At 43.3% G+C, this 16,098-nt stretch overlaps 1 non-coding gene across 1 annotated transcript; it reads left to right on the forward strand.

Moving 5' to 3' along the window:
* The first annotated feature begins 15,713 nt into the window (after positions 1-15,713).
* Positions 15,714-15,795, forward strand: trnas-gcu (transfer RNA serine (anticodon GCU)). Its single transcript has one exon. It is a non-coding gene; the product is annotated as a tRNA-Ser (tRNA).
* The last annotated feature ends 303 nt before the right edge of the window (positions 15,796-16,098 follow it).

Genomic DNA, 16,098 nt, shown 5'->3' on the forward strand with positions numbered 1-16,098 from the left:
GTCTCCTTTAACTTAGTTAAAAATCACAAAACACCAAGTTATAGTCCAACAGGTTTATTTGGAAGCAATAGCTTTCGGAGCGCTGCTCCTTCTTTAGGTGGTTGTGGAATACTCCATAACCACCTGATGAAGGGGCAGCGTTCCAAAAGCTAGTGCTTCCAAATAACCTGTTGGACTATAATCTGGCACTGTGTGATTTTTAACTTTGTACACCCCAATCCAACACCAGCATCTCCAAATCCTTTAACTTAATTGGAAAGAATATGTTCTGACAGGGAATGGTGGTGATATTAACTCAGTTGGGAGACAGGTCCATGTGATCTGGTTGCCATAGGGTAAGAGTTCCAGATTGCCACAGATTGCAGACAGACAGTTTTTACACCTTGACACAGTTGCTTTACAGATACAGAAACATGAGGAGAGAATGAGAGAAAGAAGCAGCCACTGCTGTGAGGAGCTGCCTTTGTATTATTAAATAACTGGGATATTGGCGAGCAATGTTCTCGGTTTGAAAGACATAAGTGGAAATGATGGGATTTTTGCACCTTTATAGAATGAAGAGCTATGTTAATGGAAATCTTTCCTGGAATTCTAAGTCTGAGTGAAAGGACTTTTGAGGAGCTTTGAGTTAACTTGGTGTGATAGGGTGAAGTGAAGTGGCAGTGGATTGAGATGATATTTTTATTATTGAACATTCACCAGAAGGTACTGCAACCAGCAAAAGAGTTGAAAGAAAAGTCTTGATCGAGTTAATTAATGATGAAGTACATTGTCTTTTGCAAAAACAGAACTTGCTGGAAAAGCTCAGCAGGTCTGGCAGCATCTGTGGAGAGAAAGCCAAGTTAATGTTTCAGGTCCCACCGCCCAGAGAAGATGCTGGAACCAAACTGTTAACTCTGATTTCTCTCCACAGATGCTGCACGACCTGCTGAGCTTTTCCAGCAAGTTCTGTTTTTGTTTCAGATTTCCAGTATCTACAGTTCTTTTTTTTGGAGAATTATTTTGCCCATTAAGTTATGTTTGATCTGTTTTGCTTTAGCTTATTTGTTAGAGTAAAGATTTAAAATGTGAAACTGTGGCCTGTGATTTTTCCTGTCGATCACTTGACATCATCAGCTTTTTAAAAAGTTATCTCTGCCTGGATTATAACAGGAGTCACTGGCATGATGTAGGGAAAAGGAGAACCAATTTGCACACATCAAGTTCCAAAAAACAGCAGTGTGGTCATGAAGAGATGATCTGTCTTTCGAATCATTGAGGGATAAATGTTGAGCAAGACACTGGGAATGGCTGCATTTCCTTGAAAGAGTTTCATTGGACCTGGTACATTGATTCTCCTGTTCCTTGGATGCTGCCTGATCTGCTGCGCTTTTCCGGCAACACATTTTCAGCTCTGATCTCTAGCATCTGCAGCCCTCACTTTCTCCCTGGTACATTGACTTGAGGGGGCAGACAGTGCCTTGATTTACAATCCCATATGACAGACAACATCTCCAACAACATAGCGCTGCTTTAACATTACACTGGAGACCCTACCTCCATTTGTTTTTATTATGAGTTGAACACTTGCAATGGGACTTGAAACCCACGGCTTTGGATTTTGAGATTTTTGGCATGACTGTGCACAGGACCATTGCTCCACGTGGACTTCTTCCAATCCCTCTTCATCTAACCCCAACATTGCCTTCTGCACCCTTCTCATATGCTTGTCCAGTTTCCTCTTAAGCACATCCATATGATCTTGACCACTCCCCGTGGTCACCAATTCCACATTCCTGTTAATCTTGGAGTGTGGAACTGTCTTCTGGATGTCCATTTGGACTTATTGCTAATGATATTGAAACACCTAGTTTTGACCTCTCACACAAGTGACAATCTCTTCCCTACATATGCAGTGTCACTGCCCCGATCAGATTAATTCCTCTTTCTACTCATATCGAGGGAGGACTGACCCAGCCTGTTCAGTCATTTGGCCAAAGAATCAATCTTGGAGCTTCTCTGTGAAATTATTTCCAGTTAACCTTTATGAAAATTATTTTTCTTTCTTTTCAGCGCCTCGCTGTCCCATGTAATTAGAGGCATGTGTTCGCAGAAGGTGTTTTGAAACAGAAGAACAGTCCTTTGGCATTTGCAGTGACATTCATGCCAGGCCATTGTTTGTTTACTGTTGCTCAGATTGAGCACAGATATCAGAGAGCCAGTGAAACTAATATTGTTATCGACAGCTCTGTTATTCAGTGGGGCTTGATGAGGAATGCACTGCCTGAAACCCTGGTGAAAGCAACTTCAACAAGCACATGTTAAAAAGAAATTGCATCTCTGCTGGGAGGGAGATTGCGTCCTCCGCTGAGTCAAAGATCTTTTTATTTATTCTTTCACAGGAACATGGGTGTCACTGGCTGCCTCAGCATTTATTTTCCGTTCCTGGTTGCCCTTCAAAAGGTGGGGGTGAGGTGCCTTCTTGAACCGCTGCAGCCCATCTGCTGTAGGTAGACCACAATGCCCAAAGGGAGGGAATTCCAGGATTTTGACCCAGCGACACTGAAAGAACGGTGCTACAAAGTTTCATAGATTCATAGTAATAGAAGTTAAAAATCACACAACACCAGGTGAAAGTCCAACAGGTTTACTTGGAAGCACTAGCTTTCAGAGCGCTGCTCCTTCATCAGGTGATGAGGCTGTGCCTTGAAGGCTAGTGTGCTTCCAATTAAACCTGTTGGACTATAACCTGGTGTTGTGTGATTTTTAACTTTGTCCATCCCAGTCCAACCCAGCTCCTCCAAATCATAGTAATAGAAGCAGGAGTTGGCCATTTGGTCCGTCGAGCCTGGTCTGCCATTCATTAAGATCATGGCTGATCTACTCCTACCTGCATTATTCCCATAATCCTTAATTCCCCATCCATGCAAAAACCCATCCAGCTGTGTCTTGAATATATGTAATGAAACTACCTCTACTGCTTCCTTGGGCAGAGAATACCATAGATTCACTACTCTCTGGGAAAAGCAGTTCCTCCTCATCTCTGTCCTAATCTACTCCCCCTAATCTTGAGTCCATGCTTCCTAGTCCTAATCTCACCCACCAGCGGAAACAACTTGTCTGCCTCTATCTTATCTATCCCTTTCAGAATTTTATATGTTTTGTATAAGATCCCTCACTAACACCTTGTACAATTACAGCAGAACCTCTCTGCTCCAAAATTCAATGCCTCTACCAATGAAAGCCAATATTCCATTTGCCTTCCTGATTACCTGTTGCGCCTGTAAATCAACTTGTCGCGAATCATGTACGAGCATGCCTAAATCTCTCTGAACAACAGCAGGCTGCAATCTTTCACCGTTTAAACAATACTCTGACCCACTATTTTTACTTCCAAAGTGAATAACCTCACACTTACCAACATTGTACTCCATCTGCCAGACCCTTGCCCACTCACTGAACCAATCTAAATCTCTCTGCAGACCCTCCACATCCTCTGCACAGTTTGCCTTTCCACTCAATTTAGTATCATCAGTAAACTTGCATACGTTACACTTGGTCCCCTCTTCCAAATCATATATATATTTATACACACAACACATAATATATATATAATATATATCAAACATATCATTATATTTATATACATCTCCAAATCAGGAAGGTTTGTGGTTTGGAGGGGTCTTGATTATAGTGCTAAGGATGTGCTGTATTGTTGGAGGTCGTGGTGGTCCTTATCCCTCTACATGATAGTGGTTGTGAGCTTGGAAAGTTCTTTTTGAGGAGCCTTAGTAAATTGAAAAAAGTTCTGATTACCTTGCTATCTTTAATCAGAATTTCTTTCTTACCTCCTACAAATGTGTCGTAAAGGTCAATTTCTTAAAATCCCTGCAATGTGGAAACAGGCCATCACATCCACACCAGCATTGCAGAGAACATATCACCCAGACCCATCCCCCGACCCTATCTCTGTAACCCTGCGTTTTCCATGGCTAACCCACCTCACCTGCATAGCCCTGAACATTATGGGCAATTTAGCATGGCTAAACCACCTAACCTGCACATGTTTGGACTGTGGGAGGAAATCAGAGCAGCAGGAGGAAACCCATGCACTCACATTGAGAATGTGCAAACTCCACACAGGCAGTTGCCAGACGCTGGGATTGAACCTGGTGCTGTGAGGCAGCAGTGCAAACCATTGAGCCACCATGCCATCCTAAGTTTGTGGTTTACTTACAGAGGAATGATTTTGTGGAACTTGAGAACACAATCTTCAACAGTTTCACTTGGCAGCAGCTTCCTACCACGATATGTGGCTCTAAGTGTAATCCCATTCTTTGTCATTCTTAGTATCAGTCTGGAATTGTATTCACTTCAGAATAGTTTGGTGTACTGGGATCTCATGGGGAACATTGGTTAGACATCAGTTTAAAAGCGTCTGATGCCACCATGGTGATGAAACCATTAACTTTATCCTCAGCTCCTGTGTTATTCTCTTGCAGTCAAAAGCATAACTTTTGTTCGTTATTACACCAGCCCCTGTCCATTAAGGTTGAAGCCCCTATTGTCCTCATATACATCTTCAGTGCTATTTTTGCAATTCCTTGACTCACTCCAAATCATGTTGTCCATCAGTCCTTAATTTCCCAAATGAAATGCAAAACTGAATTTCATCCTGCCGTCTTTCTGGTCATTATTACACTGAGTAAGACTGCTCAGTGGCAGGTAGCCATTATTGAATTTACATTACACCTCTCCAGCAGAGAGGACAACAGAGAGTGTGTAATACAACAAAATACTGTACATACTCAAGTAATAGTCAAATTCTTTTGACAACTTTTTAAGGTTAAATTTATGGGGTTGACTATTAGATGGATACTATTTTTGAGGGTCTGAAATTCATACCAATCAAAATTTATAGCATACAATTAACAGAAGCCTAATTGATCTTTAAACGAATAAAGAAAAAAAAAATTATGGTAATTCTGAAAACCCAGAGTGGAACGCAACAGCCAGCGGACTGGAAGACCGGGAGCCCAAGCGGAGACTGGAGAGGGACATGACAGCCGCCACACATACTCATAAATGTTGATCTGTTATCTGTGAAGAGCTAGGGTTGACTTTTACACGAGGTATTTGGACAATTCCAGGTTATTTGGCCAAAAATAGGGGGTCGACTTTTACACGAGATCGACTATTACTCGAGTATATATATATATATTATTTGGCAATTGTGATACGCGTGCACTATTCTTTCTAGTGGGAATCTTATGCTACAGTGGTAGTGTCTTTAGCTCTGAGCTAGGAGGTTTGGGTTCATGTCTCACCTACTCCCAAGGTGTTTCATAACGTGTCTGAACAGGTTGATGATGAACCTGGACACCTACCCTCTGTCTGAAGCTGTTCTCCCTGAGCAGCTTCATTCTGAGGCTGCTCTTCCCAATCGCTGATCTTTTGGACTATTTCCCTCCAAGGGGGCTCCATCAGAATATCAAATAATTCCTCTTGATTTGGATGAGAATTTAGGAGGTATGATTAGTAACTTTGCAGATGACACCAAAATTGGCGGTGTAGTCGACAGTGAAGAGGATTGTCTCAGATACAAATGGAACTTGATCAATGAGACCAATGGACTGAGAAGTGTAAGATGGATCTTAATGTGGATAAATGCAAGTGATTGCATTTTGGTAAAATGAACAAGGGCAGAACTTATACAGAAAGTGATTGGGCTCTGGATAATATTGTCGAACAGAAAGACCTAGGAGTTCAAGTGCATTGTTTGCTGAAAGTTGTGTCACAAGTAAGACAGGGTGATTAAGAAGGTGTTTAGTATGCTTGCCTTCATTGTTCAGGCCATTGAGTATTGAAGTTGGAAGGTCATGTTGAGATGGTACAGGGTGTTAGCGAGACCACTTTTGGAATATAGTGTGCAGTTCTGGTTGCTCTGCTTTAAGAAGGATATTATTAAACTGGAGACAGTTGAGAAAAGATTTACCAGGATGTCGTTGGGAATGGAGATTTTGAGTTATAAGGAGAGACTGGATAAGCTGGAGCGTAGGAGGTTGAGGGGTGACCTTATGCAGGCTTATAAAATCATGAGGGGCATAGATCAGGTGAATAGCATAGGTCATACAGTCATAGAGTCATAGAGATGTACAGCATGGAAACAGACCATTCGGTCCAATGCATCCATGCTGACCAGATATCCCAACCCAATCTAGTACCCACCCCCCCTCCCCCGACAGCACTCAGCCCATATCCCTCCAAACCCTTCCTATTCATATACCCATCCAAATGCCTCTTAAATGCTGCAATTGTACCAGCCTCTACCACTTCCTCTGGCAGCTCATTCCATACACGTACCACCCTCTGCAAGGAAAAGTTGCCCCTTAGGTATCTTTTACATCTTTCCCCTCTCATCCTAAACCTGTGCCCTCTAGTTCTGGACTCCCCCACCCCAGGGAAAAAATCTGGTCCATTTATCCTATCCATGCCCCTCATGATTTTATAAACCTCTATAAGGTCACCCCTCAGCCTCCCACACTCCAGGGAAAACAGCCCCAGCCTATTCAACCTCTCCCTATACGTCAAATTCTCCAACCCTGGCAACATACTTGTAAATCATTTCTGAATCTTTTGAAGTTTCACAACATTTTTCCGATAGGAAGGAGACCAGAATTGCATGCAATATTCCACAGTGGCCTAACTAATGTCCTGTACAGCCGAAACGTGACCTCCTAATTCCTGTACTCAATAATCTGACTAACAAAGGAAAGCATACCAAACGCCTTCTTCACTATCCTATCTACCTGTGAACCTGCACTCTAAGGTCTCTTTGTTCAGCAACACTCCCCAGGACCTTACCATTAAGTGTATAAGTCCTGCTAAGATTTGCTTTTCCAAAATGCAGCATCTCACATTTATCTAAATTAAACTCCAGCTGCCACTCCTCAGCCCATTGGCCCATCTGATCAACCAGGGGGCATATTTTTAAGCTGAGGGGAGAAGGGTTTAAAAGGGAGCTGAGGGGCAACTTTTTCACACAGAGGATGGTTCATATGTGGAATGAACTGCCAGAGGAGGTGGTAGATGTAGGTACAATTACAACATTTAAAACACATTTGTACAGGTATACAAATAAGGAAAGGTTAGATGGAAAGGGGTCAACCACAGACAAGTGGGCCCAGTTTAGTTTGGGAAACTTGGTTGGCTCGGACGGCATGGATTGAAGGGTCTGCTTCTGTGCCGTATTACTCTATGTCTCTACCAACCTCTGTTGAATGTTTTGTCCTGGAAATCCCATGGTTTTTGAACTCCCGAAACAGCTGATTCCAAGGAGAGTGCCTGGGAAATTCAAAATTTGCTTGGGTGAATTTCTCCTTTATCAGGAAACCTCAGAATATCTCTTTCAGAATCTGCGTTTTCCGAAGGCGCTGAGTCACTTAATTTAATCGTCAGCCAGGAAAAATACGAGGTTAAACCTTCTCATTTAGGTCACCAATCAACCTTCTCAACATGAGAAATACATGCCTTGTCTATAAAGACTGTCTTAATTTAACATTTTAAGCCCACATAGCATTTTAATCAACAGCTTGTACAGAAGGTCAAGGCTCATCATTGGGAACAGACACTGGACTGGTTTAAGTAAAAAGTGATATGTTGTAATAAAGAGGCAGCGGGATTGGCATCCTGAGGTCTAAAAGGGAAGCAGGAACTTATTCATCTGAATATATATCTTCTGATCTTGTAAAGCCAGATGGAAAGATTGCTTTGGCAAGATATCTGAACAAGCTTGTAGCTACTAATGTTGCCTGCACATAAATGAGCAGAAATAAATACCTGAGGTCATTGGAACTTGGGAAAGGTTCAAAAATCTGACCTAGAGCAGATGTGGCATCTGTTTCTCTCCAACAGGGGACTGCCTGTTGGAGTCTCAGTGCAGCCTGTTCCTTGCTATTTTAGGAGCAACGCTCACCAGCTTACCTCCTTCTTAAATTTGTTCTAGGGTGTGGGGATAACTGTCTGGGTCAGCATTTACTGCCCACCCTCAATTGTCCCTTCATCTGAGTAATCTGTCTATTCAATTTCAGGGGAACATGAAGAGTTATCACATTACTGTGGGATTGAAGTCATGTGTAGGTAAGATAGAGTCAGGATGGTGATTTCCTTCCCTAAAGGACAGTAGGGACCCAGGTAGGTTTTTACTGCAACTGAGAGTGGTTGCCATTAGGCTGAATTTTAGTACCAGAGTTTTATGCAGCTGCAACTTCACCCTCGACTGTGGTGTCATTCAAATCTGTATCCCCAAGATACCAGCTGGAGATTTTGGATTACTGATTCAGTAAAATCACCTCAACACTAATCCCTCCCTAAACCCCTACACTCACTTCTGCTCACTTTCCTCATTCTCAAACACAAAATCCCAACAGAAATCCTCTGAAGGTTGTTTTTTTTAAACACTTGAAGTTATGAAGTGATAGACCTGTACAGCACAGAAACAGACACCTCAGTTCAACTCTTCCATGCTGACCAGATATCCCAAATTAATCTCGTCCCATTTACTAGCATTTGGCCTGTATCCCTTCAAACCCTTCCTATTTATATACCCATCCAGATGCCTTTTAAATGTTGTAATTGTATCAGTCTCCACCACATCCTCTGGCAGCTCATTCCATACACGCGCCACACTTTCCATGAAAAGTTGCCCCTTGTGTCCTTTTTAAATCTTTCCCCTCTCATCCTAAACCTATGCCCTCTAGTTCTGGACCCCCTTACCCTGGGGAAAAGACCTTGGCTATTCACCCTATCCATGCCCTCAAAATTTTATAAATCTCTATAATGTCATCTCTCAGCCTCCGACGCTCCAGGGAAAATAATCTGAGCCTATTCAGCCTCGCTCGATAAATCAAATCCTCCAACTCTGGCAACATCATTGTAGATCTTTTCTGAACCCTTTCAAGTTGCACTGCATCTTTCCTTTAGCAGGGAGAACAGCACTGAATGCAGTATTCCAAACGTGGCCTAACCAATATCCTGTACAGTTGCAATATGATCTCCTGACTCCTAGACTCAACGCATTGACCAATACAGGCAAGTGTAACAAATGCCTTCTTCACCATCCTGTCTACCTGCAACTCCACTTTCAAGGAACTATGAACCTATACCCTAAGGTCTCTTTGCTCAGCAACATCCCTTAGGGACCTCAGTAGGGGCAGAGTGAGATAGTGTTATACAGAATATTTGTTGGGAATGAGGCAGAGGCTGTTGAAGTGGGTGGCAGGAGCCTTAGGTGGGGAACCCTTAGGAATTATCAGGCATGGGATAAGTGGGTGGGGTTGGCAGTGGGGTGAGGGGTGGGGTGAGAGGTGCAGGAGCTGAAACAGGGTTCCAATCCTACCTCATTTATAAACTGCAACACAATTAAACATATCCTGGCCCCCTCCTTTTCCTGAGTGATTCCTTGTTTCTGTACCTGCCACAGACTCAAAGCTCCAGCCCTGAGCTACGTCCTCCAGAACTCCAGCGTACCCTGTGTCACATTAAACCTAATGGTCTAACAATCAATCGCTCTCCCAGGATCAATTAACTCCTCAGTGCAGTTTGTTTAAAACAGTAAAACACATTGCAAGTTATGAAGAAGACATTGCAGCAAACAAACTGATTGTTATACGTGTAGCTGTTTTAAAATTCATTCACAGAATAAGGGCGTTATTGGCTAGGCCAGCATTTATTGCCCAGTTAAGAGTCAACCACATTGCTGAGGGTCTGGAGTCACATGTAGGCCAGAACAGATGAGGATGACAGTTTCCTTCCCTCAAGGACATTTGTGAACCAAATGGGCTTTTCCCAGCAATCGCTAATGAATTCATGATCATCAGTAGATATGTATTGAATTTAATTTCTACCATCTATCATGGCAGGATTCAAACTCAGATCCCCAGAATGTTACCTGGGTCTCTGAATTAACAGTCCAGCAATAATACCACAGGTCATCACCTCCCCACATATGTGATTTCGATCCTTATTGTTGTCCATAGCTTTTAGTAACTAAGCTTTGGAATTCCCAGCTGAAATCTTCCTACTTCTCCATGTTTCTTTCTGCGTTGAGAGATTCCTTGAAACTGACCTCCTTGATCAGCTGTTTGGTCAACTGGCCAAAACCTCCTTGCAGGACTGTTGTCAAACATGTCAGATAATGGTGAGACATATGTTGAGCTCTGTTAAAGTGCTGAAACTACATCCGCTGGCTGATATTGTACCCATGTTGCTGTACAGAATAGACCTCTTGTCCCATCCATCAATTGTATTTGAACATGTTGAAATGCCAGTTCTTGAGAATTCAATGTGTTTGAACAGACTTCTGAAAGACCACGTGCCTCATTGAAAAACTATGTAGAATTTGCCACTAATTGTCATTTCACTGAGAGGAGCAATATGATGGCTCATGAACCTTCACCCCCAACCTCATTATAAGTTAATTATAGGAGAGCGGATCTCTCATCCTCATTCATCAATGCAGACAGATCTTCATGTCTCCTATCCAATTAACTGTGAAATTATTATAGGGCCTTCCTTCACAAAACACTTTGTTTGAAACTTGTTTTCTGGTGTGAAGGAAGAGCATCCTGATTTTCATCCTGAAATAGCTATTATTCATTCTTTGCTCCAACCACTCTATCATCTTACAACAGCATTGTAAGTTTTACAGAACGACTCAATTCCCCACCAGACAAGGAAGCTGGTTTGCCCATTGGATTTGTGCGAGGAAACATTGATCAGTCAGTGCCACCTCAGCCTGCTCTTTCTAGATCTCGCTGAGATGTTTCTTGATAAGCATTTGCCCAATTCCCTTTTGAAAGCTACAATTCAATCTGTTCCAACTGTCCTTGCAGGTGGTACATACAAGATCATCACACCTGGTTGGATAAAACATTTCTCCTCATTCCCCATTTGATTCTTTTGTGAATTATCATAAATCTGACTCTATGCTGTCCCTGTTCTGGGAGTATTTCATGGCAACAGTGTAGAGGAGGCTTTATTCTGTATCTAACTCCATGCTGTCTCTGTCTCGGGAATTCTGCATGTTATGATCTTGCACTCCACAACCACCTCATGGAGGAGCAGCGCTCCGAATGCTAGTGCTTCCAAATAAACCTGTTGGATGATAACCTGGTGTTGTGTGATTTTTAACGTTGTACACCCCCGGTCCAACATCGCCACCTCAAAATGTGTCCTGGGGGTGTTCGATGGGAACAGTTCCAAGGGAGCTTTCAACAGTTTAAAGGAGTAGCAGGACCTTTTGTTTAAAGAAGTAGAAAAGGCTTTACTCTGTATCTAATCCCGTGTTATCCCTGTCATCGCGTCACAGAGATGTCCAGCATGGAAACAGACCCTTCAGTCCAACTCGTCCATGCCGACCAACTATCCTAACCCAATCGAGTTCTATTTGCCAAAACTTGGCCGATATCCCTCTAAACCCTTCCTATTCATTTACTCATCCAGATGCCTTTTAAATGTTATAATTATACCAGCCTCCAGCACTTCCTCTCGCAGCTCATTCCACACATGCACCACCCTCTGCATGAAAAAGTTGCCCCTCATGTCCCTTTTAAATCTTTCCCCTCTCTCCCTAAACCTATGCTCTCTAGTTCTGGACTCCCACACCCAAGGCAAAAGACTTTGTCTATTTACCCTACCCATGCCTCTCATCATTTTATAAACTTCTGTAAGGTCACCCCTCAGCCTATGATGCTCCAGGGAAAACAGCCCTAGCCTATTCAACCCCTCCCGATAGCTCAAATCCTCCAATCCTGGCAACATCCTTGCAAATCTTTTCTGAACCATTTCAAGTTTCGCAACATTCTTCCAACAGGAAGGAGACCAGAAAGTGGCCTAACCAATGTCCTGTACAGCCGCACCATGACCTCCTAACTCCTGTACTCAATACTCTGACTAATAAAGGAAAGCATACCAAATGCTTTCTTCACTATCCTATCTACCTGCAAATCTACTTTCAAGGAGCTATGAACCTGCAATCTAAAGTCTCTTTTTTCAGTAACACTCACTAGGACCTTGCCATTAAGTGTATAAGTCCTGCTCTGATTTGCTTTTTGAAAATGAAGCATCTCTCATTTATCTAAATTAAAATCCATCTGCTACTCCTCAGCCCATTGGCCTATCTGATCAAGATCCATCGTACTCTGAGGTAACCTTTTTCGCTGTCCACTACATCTATTTTGGTGTCATCTGCAAACTTACTAACTATACCTCGTAGTTTGCATCCAAATCATTTATATAAATGATGAAAAGTACTGGACTCAGCATTGATCCTTGCGGCACACCACTGGTCACAGGCCTTCAGCCAGAAAAACAACCCTCCACCACCACCCTCTGTCTTCTACATGTGAGCTAGTTCTGTATCCAAATGGCTATTTCTCCCTGTATTCCATGAGCTCTCATCTTGCTAACCAGTCTCCCATGGGGAACCTTGTCTAATGCCTTACTGAAGTCCATATAGATCATGTCTACCACACTGCCCTCATCAATCCTCTTTGTTACTTCTTCAAAAAACCTCAATCAAGTTCATGAGACGTGATTTTCCACGCATGAAGCCATGCTGACTATCCCTAATCAGTCCTTGCCTTTCCAAATACATGTACATCCTGTCACTCAGAATTCCCTCCAACAACTTGCCAATCACCAATGTCAGGCTCACTGGTCTATAGTTCCTTGGCTTTTTCATACCCTCTTTCTTAAATAGCGGCACCATGTTAGCCAATCTCCAGTCTTTCGGCACCTCACCTGTGACTATCAATCATACAAATATCTCAGCAAGGGGCCCAGCAATCACTTCTCTAGCTTCCCACATAGTTCTAGGGTACACCTGATCTGGTCCCAGGGATTTATCCGCCTTTATGCATTTCCAGATATCCAGCACCTCCTCCTCTGTAATATGGACATTTTTCAAGATATCACCATCGATTTCTCCACATTCTGTATCTTCCATGCCCTTCTCTACAGCAAATAATAATGCAAAATACTTGTTTAATATCTCCCCATCTCCTGTGGCTCCACATTAAGGCCACCTTGCTGATCTTTGAGAGGCTCTATTCTCTCCCTAGTTACCCTTTTGTTCTTAATGTATTTATAAAAACCCTTTGGATTCTTCTTAACCCTATTTGCCAAGGCTATCTCATATCCCCTTTTTGCCCTCTTGATTTCCTTCTTAAGTATACTCCTACTGTCTTTATACGCTTCTAAGGATTCACTCGATCTATCCTGTCCATACCTGACATATGCTTCCTTCTTTTTCTTAACCAAACCCTCAATTTCTCTCATCATCCAGCATTCCCTTTACCTACCAGCCTTCCCTTTCACCCTAACAGGAATGTACTGTCTCTGGATAATTCATCAAATGTGTTATAGCCAATTCGTGCTGATGAAACGTTATAGCAGAACAATCTGTATATAGGTACCTTGGAAACAGTTCAGAAATTTAGATTGATAGGTCAAAGAGTGGGTTGTCTCATGAGGAAATGTTGGATGAACCTGGCCTTGTTTCTGCTGGAGGTTAGGAGGGTGAGGAGTGATTCGATTGAAGTGCATCAAATCCTGAATGGTCTTGACAAGTTGAGAGTGGCCAGTTCAGAGTCGGGGGCACTGTTTAATAATTAGGGGACACCTTTTTAGGAAAGAGGTTAGTTTTCCCTCAGAGAGTCGTGTGACTTTGAAACTCTGTACAGAACCAGTCCACTCAGCCCTTTTGGCTGCCTGCTGTCCCTGTTCCTTTAACCCTATCAACACATCATGTCAGCCTGCATTTGGACAGACATATCAGGAGCAGCGGTAGACCATTCAGTCCCTCGAAGATGCTCTGCCATTCAATAAAATCATTATTGTTCTGTTTCTGGCCTCAGCAGGTAGAGGGATGCAGAGTCATTGAATTTTTTAAAGCAGAGGCAGATTCTTATTATTCAAGTGAATCAAAGGATAGCAATGGGAAATGTGCGCGTGAGATTTGAAACACAAACGTTGTAATTTTTGGCAGTATCAGCTCAAGGGGCTGAATGGCATACGTCAGCTCTTCCGTTGTATGTTAATCCATAATCAATAGAGAAATGAGGAAAATATTTGACACAATGAGTTGCTGGAGTACTGTGCTTGATAAAACTTTGCAAACAGGGAGACTAGTGGAGGAATGTGCGGAAGGAGAGAAGAGATAAAAGGACAAAAAGAATGGAGAGCGAGAGAGATACAAGCACATATTCCACAGATGCGGTAAAATACATCCTGAAAAATGCAAAGATGGATAGCGGGAGAGAAATTTGCTGATTGCAGGGGTTGCAGGTTAAAAACCGTACTAGCTCAATTCATCCGACCCCGAGAGGCAAAGGAATCTCAGCAGGAATCAAGCTACAAAAGAGGCTTCGATCAAAGTGAATAAATTAGAGTCGTTTGCAGTTGAAATCTTTCAGCTCCATGGAATGTAGCCCTGCGTGACCCAGGACTGCTGTGATGCTTCAGGGGAACAAGACTGAATCCTGTAAAACATCACAATGAAATCCATTTGGAATAGCCTTGATAACATTTTCTGGGTTGCAGTGTGAGTTTTCCACATTACTGGTGACCACTGGGTCAAATAGCAATGAAGTCTTTTCTGTTTTACTTTGCTGTGTGACTGTTTTTGCTTACTAAGTCTACAGATGTCAATGCCCATATTGAAACCACCTTTCAGTTCTAAAACAGGCTATTAGCCGTAAACACTCCCAGGACAGGGATAGCACAGGGTTAGAAACAGAGTAAATCTCCCTCTTATCCCATCCCCCACCAAACACTGCCAGAAATGGAGATGGCACGGAATCAGATACAGAGCAAAGCTCTCTACACCGCGCCCCCCCCCACCCCCGTCAATACTCCCAGAAAAGGGACATAAGAGTAAAAATCCCTCTACACTGACACCCCATCAAAAACTTGCACGATAGGGACAGTATGGGGTTAGATACACAGTAAAGCTTCCTCTATACTGTCCTCCATTAAGCACTCTCAGGAACAACATAGGCGGAGATACAGAGTAAAGCTCTCCCTACACTGCACCAAAAAGCACTCCCAGAAAAGGGACAGCACGGGGTTAGATACAGAGTAAAGCTTCCTCTACACTGTCCCCTATCAAACACTCCCAAAACAGGGACAGCACAGGGTTAGGTACAGAGTAAAGCTCCCTTTATACTGTCCCCATCAACACTCCCAAGACAGGGACAGCAAAGGGTTAGATACAGAGTAAAGCTCCCACCACCCTCTTAAAAGCTGAAAGTCAAAAGTAACAATGAAACAGTCACTGCTGGGGCACTGTATTGGAATAAAACATATTAACAGTTTTAGATTAGATTACTTACAGTGTGGAAACAGGCCCTTCGGCCCAACAAGTCCACACCCACCCGCCGAAGCACAATCCACGCAGACCCATTCCCCTACATTTACCCCTTCACCTAACACAATGGGCAATTTAGCGTGGCCAATTCACCTAACCTGCACATTTTTGGACTGTGGTAGGAAACCGGAGCACCCGGAGGAAACCCATGCACACATGGGGAGATTGTGCAAACTCCACACAGACAGTTGTCCGAGGTGGAAAGTGAACCGGGTCTCTGGTGCTGTGAGGTAGCAGCGCTAACTGCTGTGCCACTGTGCCACCCATGAACACAATCTTACAAAACAAAACAGAAACTCACTGCACTGACGAGGTGGCCGAGAGGTTAAGGCGATGGACTGCTAATCCATTGTGCTCTGCACGCGTGGGTTCGAATCCCACTCTTGTCGCTGTTACCGACTGTTTTCAATGTTGCTGTTTTAGTGGGCGGCACGGTGGCAGTGGGCGGCACGGTGGCACAGTGGTTAGCACTGCTGCCTCACAGCGCCAGAGACCCGGGTTCAATTCCCGACTCAGGCGACTGACTGTGTGGAGTTTGCACGTTCTCCCCGTGTCTGCGTGGGTTTCCTCCGGGTGCTCCGGTTTCCTCCCACAGTGACAAAGATGTGCAGGGCCAGGTGAATTGGCCATACTAAATTGCCCGTAGTGTTAGGTAAGGGGTAAATGTAGGGGTATGGGTGGGTTTCGCTTCG

The sequence above is a fragment of the Chiloscyllium plagiosum genome, unplaced genomic scaffold, assembly GCF_037043375.1.
Source record: "Chiloscyllium plagiosum isolate Xiang-an unplaced genomic scaffold, Cpla_swu_hap1 HiC_scaffold_17, whole genome shotgun sequence".
NCBI classification, from domain to species: Eukaryota; Metazoa; Chordata; class Chondrichthyes; order Orectolobiformes; family Hemiscylliidae; genus Chiloscyllium; species Chiloscyllium plagiosum.